The sequence below is a fragment of the Cavia porcellus genome, unplaced genomic scaffold (genome assembly GCF_034190915.1).
Source record: "Cavia porcellus strain 051 isolate PalLab524CR breed Dunkin Hartley unplaced genomic scaffold, mCavPor4.1 scaffold_30, whole genome shotgun sequence".
Classification (NCBI taxonomy): Eukaryota; Metazoa; Chordata; class Mammalia; order Rodentia; family Caviidae; genus Cavia; species Cavia porcellus.
In genome coordinates this window covers 43984901-44002280 of record NW_026947513.1, presented here as the reverse complement: position 1 = coordinate 44002280, position 17380 = coordinate 43984901, and the positions used below count along the sequence as shown (strand labels likewise).

At 37.1% G+C, this 17380-nt stretch overlaps 1 pseudogene; it reads right to left on the bottom strand.

The window, feature by feature from the left end:
• The window catches only part of LOC100724446 (UDP-glucuronosyltransferase 2B17-like), a 52138-nt pseudogene extending 35119 nt beyond the window's left edge, over positions 1–17019 (bottom strand).
• Positions 17020–17380: the final 361 nt, after the last annotated feature.

Sequence of the window (17380 nt, the reverse complement as noted above, 5' to 3'; positions counted from 1 at the left end):
GCAACTTCCCTAGAAAGGTATCTTTCAGTTTATTGCTCTCCTACTTTTTGGTTTCATGATAAGAAAGACATTAACCTAGTCGGAAAAATTCAGAGTTCTTGCAGAAAATGTTTTGTAATATATAAGTACCACTATAAGTGAAGAGGTCATCCCCAAACTCTTAACTACTTCCTGCTTTAGGTATAGTCAGGAATCTCTCAGATTAGGGTTTCTTATTTTAGAATTAACATGACTGAATGCATATATGAATCCTGAATAGGCCACGCTTGCTTTTCTCTGCTCTAATACCCCCTTTAAAATAAAACACAGAAATGTATTCCAAAATTTGTATGAACTAAAAGGAGGAGATAACACAAAAATCCTAAATTACATAATTTACTTCGTCTTTTTAAAATACCTGTTTCATATTACTAAGATAGCACAATTTTCAGTAAAGTTTAAGTCTTTCCATAAGATTGCTTGCATGTTACAGTGACCTCAACAATCCTATAGGAAAAAAAGAATAAGTATCTGAAATATAATCTTTGCAGAGCTTCATGATTTCTCTAGTGAATGCTGCCATCAAAACACTTTGCCTTTTGTGGAATCTGTCCAAGGGCTGAAGTGATGGCATCGGCTATTGCTTCTGACATGTCACTGACCATGGACCCCAGGGAAAACACCTGAATGCCATGGTCTCCAGAGCTCTGCACGAAGTTTTCCATTTCCTGGGAAGAAAGAATTGACTCCATCATAAAAAAATACAAAAGCACAGCAGACACTATTGAAAAAGAGTGTTATTAAATAGATGAAATTGATACAGGCAAGGAGGAATGGCTATTAGAGTCTGGTAAAATTTTTGTAAGTAAAAGTTCACCATCCTTGAAAATTCAGGTGAAGATACAAGGAGTAATGTTAACGATATGGCTGTGGAATCAATGTTTCTAACAGTCATTTTTAGAACTAAAGATTTGTATGTAATGTATCTTATAAAACATTTTTTTTAAAAATTTGATTTTCATTTATGTTTACTTTTGGTTAATTCATTTTTTGGTAATCAGGATCAAATTCATGACCCTGTGATTGCCAGGCAGACAGTTGTGTCAGAGTCAAAGCATCATCTCTATGTTTCTATTTAATCCCTTAAAAACAAATTGAATTTAAAAATTCCTCACCAAGATTTAATTTCACATTTCTATTATAGCTGATTTATAGTTACTGAAGAATACTTTGATGTCACAACTATAAGAGCAGTGATGCATACATAGAAATGTTATTTAATCTGAAGTTACCTTTAGGTTTGTGCATCTGGATTATTTTTCTTCACATACTTTCAAATGAGTATCTCATCAGGTCAAAGGATATAAATGTTAAGATGATGCGAGATTGTAAATTTCAATTTTGTGCATGTAACAGCAGCTATTATTAGTAATTTTTCATAGTGATGTTTTTCTGTGTTTTTTGTCTTTTTTCTCTGCTTTTTCTATTTTCTGCTGCTCCTAACAGTGTTATATTTTTTTTTCAGAAAATATTCTCTGGCATATATATATATATATATATATATATATATATATGCTGTTGGCCATATACATATATACACTGATAATGCTTCAAATGTTTGACTTCTGGATTACTTGCATTTTCTAAATGAACTGCATTTAAAAGAAGATGTTTTTTTCCATTTTTTTTTAAATTTCCATTTTTCTATTTCTGAAAAAGCTTTAGGTTAAAACAAGAATTTTTTGAAGTGTCATAATCCTGGAACAATAAGGATAGCTTCATTTCTATATATAACTTAGAATTGTAATATCAATTTAAAATATGTTAGATTTTTGGGTCCTTTCATAGGAATGTTACCTTGTATAACACCACAGTGTATGATCACATCAACGTGACTTTTAGAGAAATCATTGGTGATATCAGTTGCTTAATTCACACTCTGTTGAATTTTCTCTGTGTTTTCTCTGTCAGGTCATGCTAATTCTATGATCATATCAGATGAGGAAACTTTACTCAGGTATCCTGCTGCCTTGGCAAATGATATTAAATATATGTTTCACCAAAATACTTCAGTCCTTGAGAGCTCTCAGCTGTAAAATTATATTATTGGAAGGAAAAATGGCTTTGAATATGTATTCAGCACAAGGCGATCTGCATGCCGTTTCACAGCAAATGTTGCTGTGGGTGCACAAACACTCCTTGGTTCAATGAAATGTTCTTTTTCGTTTTTGAATTTTTGTAATGTAAAATATTAACAAAAAGGTTCAAATGTTTGTATAATATATTCTGATTCTACCTTCTTCATATAATTGTCTGAACCTAGGCATTTACTTTTATACAAGTACATAGAATTCCTAGAATTGCTTTTTATTGTGTCTTTACTTGAGATTATTATCTTAAACTGTTGGAATATCAGATTCCATTTAGTGAAATTAAATGTAAAATAGTTCTTAGGGGCTGAGGACATGGATCAGCAGCACAGTTCCTATCTACCAATTGCAAATTAATGAGTTTGATCCCTAGTATGAAAATAAATAGATGAATAAATAAATAAATTCAGAACTTCTTAATCAATTTAGTATCATAATACTATATACCAATAACATCCATTGTTTGCCCATTCTCCATTAATGTGTACTATTGAATTAATGCCACTGAAATTTTCTTGCAAATCATTTAAATTTTCTTCCCACAGAAATAATTATGGGCCATGTGGGAATTTAGGGTGCTGGCACACAAAGAAACCTACTTGCCTCCCTGGTAAGCTGCTGTGGCTCAGGCAAGCAGTGGCCACCACAGGGACAAATCAGCCAACATCTCAGGAGACCCATGCCATGTTGGCACTTAGGCCGCTCAGAAAACTTGCAACTCATTTACCTCTCTGGTAAGCAGCCATGACCCTACTGGTGCACGGGCTGAAAATCAAAATCCTCCACCACATCCCACACACCTTTTAGCAAATGGGAGCCAGAGGTCTCTTTGCCTCTTGGAAGATTGACTATATGCGATATACCAAATAGAAGGGATTCCCTTCAACATCTCTTTCAAGGCAAATATTGTTCTCACTGTTTTGTTTTGCTCTGATTCATTTTATTGCTCTATTCAATATTCTGTTTTGATAATTTTATAATGCTCTGTATTTTAATGACTTTGCAATACCTGATTGAAAGAGCAACTGTTTTTAAGACAAAGAGACATACTATGGTACTTATTACTGTTATCCTTGTAATGTGTTGTGACATTTTGTATCAGTTTGACTGCACTTTCTCGATTGACTTTGTTCTGTCTTGTCTATTGTACTACCTTCAATACAATAAAAAATTAAAAAAATAAACTAATATGAAGTTGCACTTTTACTATAGTAGTAGCTCTTTCATTTGGATTAATACCTATGTCTGTATTTCAATCATGAGTTTCTTGAACTTTTACACCTACCCTGAGTGCTTAACATTTCTAGTATTCTGAATTTCTGCAATCTAATCCATGTATAATATCTTCATAGATTTTTTAAAAGAAAATCTGATTATCTCTCCCTAGCTCAGTGTTCTCCTATGTCACAACGCTTTCATTAGATAGTTTTTTCCCTCTTATCTGGTTGTACATTAGCTACCTAGCAAATTTATTACCCTGATGCAATAAGCTTGCCATTCTTGAGATATCATTGTTACTACTTTAACAGCTGTTCCATTTTATATCATTTTGGACTTTTCATAAATTGGCTTGTTTCTGCACCTTCTTAACATTTTATTATTATTAGTTTTCATGGCATACATTATAATCACAACTGAAAATTTTCTTAGTATTAGTTTTTTCATAAATTACACTTCATGCACTTCTTAATACTTTTTTTTTTTCATTTTCTAGTTTCCCATAGAGTATACAAGATTGCGGGAGAAGACTAGTGTCTGTGTAGTGATTACGCTTATTATATTTTAATGATGGTGAACTGTATTCAAAGGATACATTTTGAATAAACAAAATTGATAAAATGAAAAATGAAGATCACAATTTAATAGAATCTTTTCTGAATACTTCTCAGGCATCCCATATTATTGTAATGGTAATGAAGATCAGATACCTGTGTTGAAAACAAAATGCAATTTTCTGAACAAAGTCTTTCTATGCAATCACAAATGTGCTATGCACCCCAGGCATGAATGTACTGGTGATTCTCCTGTCTCAGCCTCTACAATCAGGGTTACAGGTAATTCATACCATGTCAGCATCCTGTGTAGGTTCTGAATCAGCAAGTCACCTTTGCCATTTCTCGTACCTTTCTTATCAAAAGTTGAGACTCCCAAAGAATAGTGCAGAGCATTCGCACTGAAAATTAAAATAAAAACTAAGACAGGACTATACTTACGTTAGGTAGTAGTTTGGCAGGTTTGCAGTGGAGTCCTCCAACAAACTCAAAATTTGGCAAGGTAAGGCGAGGAAATTCCAAGTCCCAGTAGCTTCGAATAAGCCATATGTCTGCTTTCTGCATTTGTTCATATAATGTAGTGGGTTTACCTGGTTTGAAAAGAAGAAAAAAGTAGACAGCAAAAGTAGACAGCAAAACAAAGTAGAGTTGCACATGAATAACAAATTTTCTATATTTTCTGTATGGCTCAATTGTTTCTGTGAGAAACCCAGAATAAAAAGAGAATATTTCTGTAATATTTCCTCAGTGCATTCTGTATCAGAAGCTTTAGTAAAATACTGTATAATAAAGCATGCATTCTTCTTTCTCTAAAGACGCCAACCCAGTGGACACAAATATCAACCAATATTCTAGCTAGCAATTCAAGTATACCTACCCCAACCGAGACAAATTTTTAAAGAAATTCTGCATTTATTGATTTGTAACATGATACCACAGGAACCGTGAATGCTTTAATGTTATGGCTGTAATTATTGTTCATTTCTTTGCGTTTGGTTTATACAAGACACATAATAGTATTTAGTTGTAATTTAAAAACTTTTCATACATCTCCAGGAAAGCTTGCAGAAAATAGTGAGACACATATTATTACTTATACTCGACACCTCATTCTTTTTCAGTAGAAAAGCATGCTTAAATACAGTGCTTGTATATGCATGTTTCTACAAATTTATAACTTCTGAAATGGACCGTTGATAAGGAACTATCAAAGTTGTGGAATCACTAAAATGCCTAATTCATACTTTTTGAAACTTGAATAGAAAATATTTGCAGAAGTGAAAGCATGATTTAGAAGGTATAGAAAAATGACAATTTAAGCAAGGAACTGATTTACTCATGAGAAAAAAGTTTCTCTGTGCCACTAGGTATTTTTGCTGGAAACGTAACTTCAGTCTGCTGGTGTTCATTCAAAATATACTACAGAGATGCCAAATTGCTTTCACTTTTCCTTGAAAAGACATTAAAGTTGGTATCAACTGAGAAAATGAAAGCCTGAAATCTTGCCTTTGGCAGTGTGTGAGCTCTGAGAATGATCTACCAGTAATGAGCCACTGGCCGTACTATGATCCCATAATGTGACTATTTTCAAAATTTGTAAGAGATAGAGAGATAATTTTATTTTTAGTTCATCATTTTCCTACTCTAAGTGAATCCCTCTTATTGTACATTCAATCAAGCTGACTTCCAAAGCACAGGATATTAAGGATCTCCCTCTTTGTATTAAAAACATGACTTACCTAAAGTTTCACTGTAAAAGCTTGTTCCAGTTTTTCAAATTAAATATTTCAATCCAAAAGTCAAAATAAAGCATGCATATCATGTTCTTGACCCTTTCCATAAAAGTCATTTCACCACTTAACTGCGACATCAGGAGAGGTATGTGAGAAGGAGGAAATGGAAGCCCTCCAGCACTTTTTTCCAGTTGGAAGCCAGGAGTGCCCCGAAGACTGTACAGAAAAGGTAATTTCAATAGCTTAGCCACCAGCTCACCACACAGAGCAATAGGCTCTGCAAGGAGGATATTAAAGTTTGATTCCTGTAGTTTTGTCACACAGTTTTTATTTGAAACTATGTCTTTACAAACATTCTCCCATTTATCAGAATATTCCATCAACATTTCTCTGATCAAAGGAATACACGACAAACAGGTATTTATTGAGCCAACATTCATCCACTTAGAAACGAATGGAGTATAAAATTGTTCCAGTTGATCTTTCCGGAGAACTGTTTCCTGGATCAGTTCCTCTACTATGATCTTCATATTCATCCAGTGGCTATAGTCCATTGGCCATACCAAAACATTACCGCAGCTCCCAATGTTAAAATTACAAAAATGTTGCAGTATCAACAGAGCTGATATCCATTTCATGGACATCTTTTTGAAATGATGTATTTCTTTTCAAAATGTGCTGCCTTTTGTTGTCACTCACGTCTATATTTGAGCAGATATTCTACAAGAGCTTAAAGGATAACTTGCACTATGAAAGTTTATATACTAAATGAACAGATAGTGTGTGTGGACTGATGACATAACACTATTGGATAGTGTCACTGATCTCTTGGTGGGCTTTTCTTTTATGAGAAGCCAGCACTATGTTAAAGCAAACGTTGCAATATTTTAGGAATTATACACTCTTAATTTTGGTCATACACAAATCCATTCTCTCCAGAACCCAACAATGATTGCAAGGTAATTTAGTGACATTTAGATAAAAACCAAAATATTATCTATGCATTAATAATGATAATAATAATCAAATAGACCTACTTTGTGTTTTTAATACACATGAATCCTTTAAAATATGATTTCAAATTAGCATTTTGTGATTCAATTAAACATTCTCATCATTTCTAATATTGTGTAACTACTGCTGTTGTTTATCTAATACATAGATACACCACTATATATAATTTTTTCTCTTAATGGGAACCAGTTTGTCATTCAGTCATTATTTCATTCTTCAACAAATGCTCGAGACTGAAGATATTCCACAGATTCATTCACAACTGCTTGTGTACATTTTTAATCATATAAACTAATAGAAATGCTGAAATATAAACTATCTTGATATGTTTTAGTTAACATATACAATTTTTAGTGCAATAAGTAATTGTACAGTAGAATAATTGCACTTAAGAGTAACATTGGTTTATTTTTTTCCCACTAAATATTAACCATTTTCTCCTTTTGCTATGTTTTTCTTTCAAAGTTTAAAACAAAACAAATCAGAAGGAAGCTAATCATAACAGAACAATGCAAGCAGCACAAATCTTCACAACAAAACAACAAAATTCAACAGTAGTTACCATAATGTCTCTTTTTGTTTAAAGTAATTTAACATAAATTCACATACAATACAACCAAACAAAGCGAAACAATCAAAATAAAAGAATGAAGGCATTGTGGAGCTTCAAAAATATGCAGTAGGAAATCAACAATTACGACCCTAATGGCTCTTGTTCACTTCAAAATAGCTGTCCATACACTGATAAATAAGTCAAATCATAGAAACCAGAGTAAAAACAAGCAAAACAGAATAATGAGAGCATTAAAAGACTGCAAAATCAGATAACAGAAATGAACAATGGTAACTATATGTTTTTTTTTTCAAAATGCCTGAGTTGAGAAAGATTACCATAAAGGAAACTGTTAGATAAGACCTGAAATTCAGAGGGAGGAGCAAAGTTGATGGTTAGATAACAACTGGCTACAGAGTCTCCCTGAGATAGTCAACTTACACTTCAACATAACACAGCATGGGGATCCCTGAACAGAGGGAGATGAAGTCTCTTGTCCCAAGAAGAAATTAAGATCACTTGCCAACCATTTGAGGTCCCAGCACAACTGGCCAGGGTCCTGCAGGCACATGCCAGGGTCCCCTGTGACTTGCCGGTGTCCCTCCTCTACTTGACGAGCTGTCTGATGTCAAAATCCTAAATGCATTCAGTGATTTTCTGAAATATAGTTGCTATATGAAGCAAAATTGAATAAAATTGAAGAATAAAAGAATAAAGTAAATTAACAGAAAAATTAATGAATTTTTTGTTTTTATGAGTGACAACAAGCCCCTATCATAATTGCTTAATTGGTGCAGAAATTGTTAAGCAACTAATTAAAAGTGTGGTTTGTTAATACTATGTACTAGAACTTCCCTCAATCCCTGATTTATATCTACATCTCTCTTCTTTCTAGATTTTTCTGGACATAATCACTGATGGACTCTAGGAAAAAATAGCTTTGTTATATGTGTATTATAACAAAACCTGTAATGCAGGCTGACTGTATGTGTTTTCCTTTTCCCTTTGGATGACCTAATTGATATGTTAATCAGTGCTATTCTCTGTAAAGAACTGTAAAACCTTACCTAATTGATATGTTAACCATTGTTGCCCTCTACAAACAACAGAAGTGTTGCTAAAACAAGCTAACAAGAGTTGTTAATCACTGTTAGGCGCCTCTATTCTCTGCTAAAAAGCTAAAGAAAACTAGGATGGCCCTCTAATTTACACTTGTTTGATGTAACTTGCTTGTGTGCAGGAAGATTTGGTTATTAGCATAACCTTTTACCTGACCTTGATCCCCCTTCCTAGAAAGAAAGAAAAACATAACTGCCGTTTTCTGTTCTGTATCATGCCTTATTGCCTCCCTCTCCCCTTACCTATCTATCTAGGCTAGGCCATAAAGATTTTGGGTTTCTGGTGACCTCTTCCCGACCTGGTGGTGGTGTGACATAAAATGAGCCTGCTCTGTTTTTAAGATCTGCTTAGCTTCAAAGAAATTACAGGAAAATGTTGTGGCTTAACCCTAATACACCAAAAGGGTTAAGTTCCAAATCCTTGTGAAAACTTAAGTTTCAGCTTCTCATAACTTTTGACCCCTTTCCACCTGTTAGTGTTAATGAGCTGTCCTGAGATAATTAACTTTGTACTTTCTTCTCCAAATGTTATTGCAGATAATGCTTATCTGCAGGATGGGAGTAACTCAAAAGGTGCCAAAGGCTCCTGAGATTGTCAGAACTAAGTGGATGGCTATACAGTTTCCAGATTTGGGTCAACAAGTTTGATGGCTCTGCAGGCTTCTTTGTCCCCCCCCCCACACTTTTCCTCCAGCCTCTTTTGAAAGTCCTCCCTTCAGTCTCTGTCATGCAGTCTCCAAATTGGTTCCTAAAGACTCGTCACCAGGCCTGGCCTAATAAAGCCTTTGCTCCCCAAATTTTAGTCTCTTGCTTCCTTGGATTTTATACTCAGGTCCAAGTTATTACATTTGGGGCTTGCTCTGGATGGGAGCAAGACCCCAAAGTCATTTCTGAACATTTGAAAGCAAGTACTCTGGAGGGTTTGTTTGGGCTGTGATCAATTTGTAATTTTGAGGGGACACCCTCAATTTGGGAGTGGGAACCTCCCGAGGACAGAGTCAATCGGCTTTTTGGATAAATTCTGTCCATTTGTGACTCTGCCCCAGGTGGGGAAGTGCTCCATTAGGAAGGGGATGCCCTCAATTTGGGGAGTGGGAACCTCCTGAAGACAGAGTCAATTGGTTTTTGGTTTTTGTTTTTTGGGACAAACCTTGCCCATTTGTGACTCTGCCCTGGGTGGGGAACCGCTCCGTTGGTTAATTTGTTAATTCCTCCAGATCCAAAAATTTGACTAATTTTTGAGCAAAGGCCATTTTGCTGCAGCTTGTCTTGTCTTGCATGTCTATTTGTGTGTCCATTTGTTCTAATTGTTCTCCTTTTGGTTACCCCAAATCTAACAGAACATTCTCTCCCAGGAACTCCTTCTAAAAGCCCAAAATGGACAAAGGGATTTAGATATTTATGTGCAGTGTTTTTGTACTTTAGAATTGTTTGCCTGTTTAAATTTGTTACTAACTTAGGGGCTTGTTGCCCATTTCTATTGCAGGATCCATATGGCTTATTAGACTCAAGGTTCATAATAATAAAAAAAAATTATTTCCTTTAGCTCACCAAACTGTGCATGAAGCAACCTTTGTTTGTGTCTTTAATGTTGCAGCACCTTGTTTAATGTCTTAGTCCTCAATTGATTACTTACAACCTCGGCATGCCTTTTAAAAAGAGTATTTTTTTTCTGGTTAAAATGTAAACATATGTGCACATATATGTATATATATGGTTTTTAAGAATCATATCAACTTTACCAAGTAAAAACCAGCTCATACTGTAATTGAGTCAGTTAAAAAGTTACAGTTTTTAAAAGTAGAGCATTTTAATGTGGTTAAAAAGACATAAAATAATTAAATATGTTTTAGACTACTAAAAGGTGACTTCAAGGGTTTTGTTGAGAGTTTTAATGTTACCTGTGAATCAAGAGGAAAGGTAATTGACTGGTAATACCAAAAAAGGAGGGACAAGGAAAGTGATTTGTCTTCAAGTAAAAATGTCTGGCTGTGCCAGAGTGTAAAAAACAAGATAAAATTTGGGGATATATTGTAAGTTATAGAAAGCTCGAGAGGATGTAAATTTTGTTTGTCTTGGTTTATAGTACTGCAAATAACAGGTTTGACAAGAAGTAAATGCGTTCAGAATTTGACAGTATTAGATCAGTTTTGGTAGATTTATTTATAAGATTGGCAAACCTTTGCTATAAAGTGTTTCCATTAAAATGAGATTATAGGTGATAGTAGAGATAAGATACAAGCTCTTGCATGTGCTGTGAAAATCTGGGAGATTATGCAGCACAATTTTGGTACCTATGAAAAAGCCTCTTTTTGTTAAGTATGTAATTTCAGTAAAATGATGGCCTGCCATGTAGCACCCTGGGACAAAAGGTGGTGTGCCATCCACATGAAGCCTGCTCTCTGATCTGGAATGCCAAAACCATGTTTTCCTTTTGTCCAACCCCGATTGGACATCCAGAGGTAAGGAGGTTTCCCTAGTATCACCAGTTGTTCCCTTTGTAACTCAGTCAGCCCCACATGTTAGTCAAAAATTACAAAGGTTTGAGAGTTTTGATAAAATGCCCCTCAGCCAGTTAATAGAGATAGCACAAAAGGTCTTTTAAAACAGGAAAAAGTTAACATCTACTGGGAAATTTGTCCGGTGTACCTGAGTCATACAAGCTGACTTAGAGTTAAAACTTTTAAGTAAATAAAAACAGGAGATTCAAGAAGTTTGGGCAGAAAACAACTCTCCAAGGCTAGCAATTAACCAGGTTCCCCTTGTGGTGGAACTCTTACCCCAAGCATGGCCCATTTGCTTGTGGCAATATCCGATAAGCCTGCAGGCCCATAAAGAGATCAAAGCCCATATTCAGAGACTAAGAGACAATGAAAACCTCATTTCTTGTGTCTCTCCATGGAACACGCCCCCTGCTTCCAGTTCAAAAGCCAGGGACAAATGACTATCTCCCTGTACAGGATCTCCAAGAGGTTAATAGACGAGTTCTGAGTCTACACCCAACAGTGCCAAATCCTAACACTCTGCTCAGCCTACTCAGCCTGGAGAACACCTGGTACTCTGTTATGGACCTGAAAGATGCTTTCTTCACTTTGCCTCTTACTCCAGTGAGTCCACCCCGTTTTTGCCTTCGAATGGACTGGCCCAGATACAGGGGTAAAAGAACAGCTGACCTAGACACATTTACCTCAGGGTTACAAGAATTCTCCCACTCTTTTTGATGAGGCATTAGCAAGAGATCTTTTGGAATTTAGGGAAGAACACCCTGAGATCGTGCTCCTCCAGTTCATGGATGACTTGTTAATAGCTTTGAGCCCCCTAGAAGCTTGTAGGCTTGTCAAGAGGCAACTGAGGAACTGTTAAGGACTTTGGGACAATTGGGCTATAAAGTCTCAGCTAACAAGGCCCAATTGTGCCATCAGGCTGTGACTCATCTGGGCTACAAATTGCAGAAAAAAAAGAGGATTTTGTCTAAAGAAAGAGTCCAGGCTATATTGCAGATCCCATCCCCAGAAACGAAGAAACAGGTGCGTGAATTTCTGGGAGCTGTCAGATACTCCAGGCTGTGAATTCTAAATTTTACTGAAACAGCTCGCCCCCTATATGACACCCTTAAGGGAAAAACTCACTGAACTGGAGTGATAAATGTGAACAGAACTTGTAGCAGCTCAAGTGGGCCTTGACAGAGGCTCCAGCCCTGAGACTCCCTGATGTTACCAAGCCATTCACTTTGTTCATAGATAAACTCAGGGGCATTGCCAAAGGAGTCCTAACCCAGGACATTGGCCCTTGGAAGAGGCCTATAGCCTATCTTTCCAAAAGGCTTGATCCAGTAACAGGAGGGTGGCCTCCATGCCTAGATATTCTGGCCGCTGGTTGCAATGCTACTAAAAGAGGCTAAGAAACTCACTTTTGACAAGACAATTTCTGTAGTGACCTCCCACAGTTTAGAGACTCTTATCAAAACCCCTTCTCGAAAAATGGCTTTCAAATGCTAGAATTTCACACTATTAGGCCCTGCTCCTAGACACAGAGTAGGTAGTTTTCAAGACTTCTTCAGCTTTAAACCCAGCCACCCTTATGCCTGATGATGACTGGAAGAATTTCACAGGTGGAAGCAGCTTCATCCAGAATGGCAGATGAATGGCCAGGGCAGCAGTGACCACCGAAAAGGAGGTACTCTGGGTTAAGCAGTTAGAGCCTGGCACCTGTGCCCAAAAAGCAGAGCTCTTTGCTTTGACTGAGGTGCTAAAACTAGCCACAGGAAAGAGGGTAAACATCTATACTGACAGTAGATATGCCTTTGCTACTATACACGTACATGGAGCCATCTATTAGGAGCAAGGTCTGTTAACTTCCGTGGGGGGCTAAGATAAAAAATGCTCCACAGATCCTAGACTTGCTGGAAGCAGTCTGGCTGCCTCAGCAGGTTGCTGTTATTCACCCTAAGAAACAATTGGCAGATAAGGCCGCTCAAAAAGTAACAACCACATCAGAGAGGTGAACTGAGAAAGTAACTGCTCTGATGCTAGTCTCTCCAACCTTGTCAGAACCAGTCTACACAAAGAAAGACTGCACTGGTTGTTGTGAGCCACCCAACAGATTCCAGTCCCTGTGACTAAAAGGCAAGTGCAAAAATTCTAGGAGCCACAGGATCAATCCAGAGTTTGGGACCCTGGCAGAGGCCTGTTGCCTATCTTTCCAAGGGACTTGATTCTGTGGCAGCCAGATGGCCACCCTGTCTGCGGTGATTTCCTCAGTGGCCCCCTCATAAAGGAGGCTTAAAAATTGACTTTTAGACAAAAACACTTAATTATTTCCTCCTATTCGCTGGAGACTCACATCAAGGCCCCACCAGACCAATGGGTGTCTAAATCCCAAGCCATACACTATCAGACACTGTTTCTGGAAACAGCGGCTTCAAACTTGGCTGCTTTGCTGCCTGAGGATCACCCCTCATTGCCTCATCACAATTGTACTAAGGTCATCGAAGCCACTATCTAGAGTTTCATCCTACTTCTCTGATGGAAGCAGTTACGTCTATCAAGGTAAGCGGGTTGTAGGAGCTGCTGTTACACAAAATCTCAGGTTCTATGGGAACAAACCTTAGAGCCAGAGACATCAGCCTAGTGGGCTAAACTCATTGCCCACACGGAGTCCTCAAGTTGTCTTTATCCAAAATGGTGTTTATTGGCTTCTGTGGTCAAAAGATTAAAAATGCTCTCCAAATTTGGACTTGCTGGCTGCCTTCTAGATGCCAAGGAGAGTGGCTACTATCTGCTGTATAAGCCATTGGGCAAAAGATGACCTTGTTATATGGGAAAATAATTTGGCAAATGCCACCTTCCAAAAGACAGCCAGAAAGCCCCAAAATCAGTGGGGATTGAGATAAGCTTGACATTACTGCTGATTCTTTGTCAGAGCCTATTTGCACTTGGAAAGACTAGCATCTGGTAGTGAGATCTCTGGGGGCTAATATCAAGCTAGCCCAGTCTGTGAGCTTCAGTTGCCCTCAGTGTCAATTGATAAATCCAAAAGAACTGCAACAAATAGAAACCACTGGTTATCGTGGGACTATGCCTAGAAAACACTAGGAAATAGATTTTACAAAAAATAAAAAGCCTGAACTTCAAGGATATAAGTGTTTACTTATAATGGTTGATACTTTCACTAGATGGATAAAGCCATTTTCTGCTTAGTCTGAGTCAGCTCTGATATCAGTTTCCCTGATTTGGTCTCCCTTTTTATCCGTGGGTTCCAACAATGGCCTGGCTTTTATAGCATAGTAACTCAAATTAACCTAAGCTTTGCAGATCATTTAGAAAACTCCATTGGGCTTACCAGCCTCAGAGTTCAGGAGAGGTAAAAAGATAAGTCAGATTTTAAAGACCATAATTACTAATGGCCTTAAAAACTGGTGAAAACTGGGTGAGTCTCTTTTCCTTTTGTCCTTTTCCGTGCATGATGCACCCCCTATATTGCAGATATTTCCTCTTTTTAGGTTTTATATGAGAGACCTTCCTCTTATCCTTAAAGGTTTCTAAAAATTAGCTGATTTAACTAAACAAGATCTTATTAAGCCCCCCCCCCCCGCCAGACTTTTCAGCTAACTCTGACTTCCATCCACTGGTTAATTCGCTGCTGCCCACTGCGAGCTGGAGAGCCTAGACACCTGGACACCAGTCCTCATCAAGCGACCTCACTGTGAATCTCTTGAGCCACAATGGACTGTCAAAGTAGCTGAAAGCCTGCCTGGATTCATCATTCCCACTGCAAGCAGGTTCCGGTGTCAAAAGACAATCAGCCTGCAGATAAGTGAACTGTCATTCATTCCAAGGACTTTTTAAAGTTTAAGATTATCTAATGTAACTGATAATCTTGGGTTCTCTTCCTTTGTAGAGAACCTGAGGAGGCCTCTGTCTGACTTAAAATTGTTACTTGTATGATAAAACAGAGTAAATTTAAATGTTGGTTTTCTTTCTCCTTTTGGTTAACAGCTTTAATGATAGCTGCAAGACCTTTGTTAATCCTCCTACTGGGCCTTATGTTGTAAACAAGTTGATAAACTATGTCAAAGATCTTAAAGCTTATGATTTTAAAGACACATGCAAGGTTATAAACAGATGCCAATGAGTCAATGATTTGACTCACTGACTAAAATCAGTGGGGAATGTTGTACTCTAGGAAAAAATAGCTTTGTTATATGTGTATTATAACAAAACCTGTAATGTGGGCTTACTCTATGTATTTTCCTTTTCCCTTTGGATGACCTAATTGAAATGCTAATCAATGCTCTTCTCCATAAAGAATTGAAAAACCTTACCTAATTGATATGTTAACCATTGTTGCCCTCTACAAACAACAGAAGTGTTGCTAAAACAAGCTAACACGGGTTGTTAATCACTGTTACATGCCTCTATTCTCTGCTAAAAAGCTAAAGAAAACTAGGATGGCCCTCTAATTTACACTTGTTTGAAGTAACTTGCTTGTGTGCAGGGAGATTTGGTTATTAGCATAACCTTTTACATGACCTTGATCCCCCGTCTCAGAAAGAAAGAAAAACATAACCGCCGTTTTCTGTTCTGTATCATGCCTTGTTGCGCCCCTCTCCCCTTACCTATCTATCTAGGCTAGGCCATAAAGATTTTGGGTTCCTGGTGACCTCTTCCGGACCTGGTGGTGGTGTGTCATAAAATGAGGCTGCTCTATTTTTAAGATCTGCTTAGCTTCAAAGAAATTACAGGAAAATGTTGTGGCTTAACCCTAATACACCAAAAGGGTTAAGTTCCAAATCCTTGTGAAAACTTAAGTTTCAGCTTCTCGTAACTTTCAACCCTTTCCCACCTGTTAGTGTTAATGAGCTGTCCTGAGATAATTAACTTTGTACTTTCTTCTCCAAATGTTATTGCAGATAATGCTTATCTGCAGGATGGGAGTAACTCAAAAGGTGCCAAAGGTTCCTGAGATTTTCAGAACTAAGTGGATAGCTATACAGTTTCCAGATTTGGGTCAACAAGTTTGATGGCTCTGCAGGCTTCTTTGTCTCCCCCCCCCCCCCCGCTTTTCCTCCAGCCTCTTTTGAAAGTCCTCCCTTCAGTCTCTGGCACACAGTCTCCAAATTGGCTCCTGGAGACTCATCACCAGGCCTGGCCTAATAAAGCCTTTGCTCCTCAAATTTCAGTCTCTTGCTTCCTTGGATTTTATACTGGCATCAGAGTTATTACAATCACTGATATTATATTTTATCAAAACTTGTTAATTAACTTGATGAGTTCATCTCAGAACTCAATTACACCATGAATTGTTCTAACTAGAGAGACTTCAGGTGCTATGAATAATCCATCTCTACCACTGATCACTGTCTGACTTAGAAACTGTACTTAATTCTTATCACTTTGCATGATCTTTTTTGATATTATTTTTTACCAATAAGTCTGAACCAGTTCCAAATACTGTGAATTACTCTTTTGTCCAGATTTGTGTTTTAGCAGTCACAATTTTTACTATTTTGAATTTTTCTTTACCAAAGTAAAGGCAGTAGAAAAATTCTACAGAAGAATATGAGTATACTATGTCAATAGAAAATCTGAGTAAATCATAGACTTCTTTTGTTGTCATCCAGAAAAGTGAAAAAGAATTCAGCATCTCAATCAAGGATATGCTTTGATGTACTTGACTATGGGACTAATTACCATCATCCACAGACCAATCACCAACAAATTTCTGCATTAGTACTGATTTACTGAGACTGAACCTGCAAAGTTGATTTTTAAGTGACAAAAGGACCAAAATAGAAGAGATTCCTTCTAACCAAAACTGAAGTAGCTATTGATGAATCCAAATCCAAAGCCCTAAAATGTCAACTCTTTTTTTTTGTATTTCTACAACAAGAAAGTCACAATCAACTGAGTTGCTCTCATGAGGGTCATTGAGGGGAGCCATCAGTGAACTGCGAGGCATGGTCAGGTCAGCAAGAGGAGCACAGTCCATTGTAAAATAATGAATTCAGGTCCCACCCCTAGGCCTGGGCAGGTTCTGGCTTAATATCCATGAATTTGGAAGTCCTAGAATGGACACTTCCACAGTAATCCTATTACATGGTGGCTGCTGACAGTACTGGAGCTCACAAATTGGAGCTCTTATTGCTATCTTAATCTGAAACAGGACTTAATGGTAAAAATAAAGAAAGTCACTGCATCTAAGTTCATGCAATAGTTCAACAGAAAGTCTTAAAAATTTAAATAAAACCCAAAATGTGTAAATTTTGTTGTAAAAAAAAAATAGGAAATAAAGTGCTCTAAAGGATACAACTGCAAGTATGTTTAGGGGTATTAAATAGATGATCATGTTAATGCTTTTGGTTGGATCACTGAACACAACTGTTTGCAGTCTCACTTTTTGAATGTCCACTTGTATGCTTTGATACTGTGACATAAGCAACTATCTCTAAGATGATAATGTGTAATCTGTTAACTGTTGATTTCTTACTTTTTTTTGTAGTTCTGTATTACTTGTACCCTTACACCACTTTGTTTTGTTTTTTTCTCTTTTTCCTTTTAAA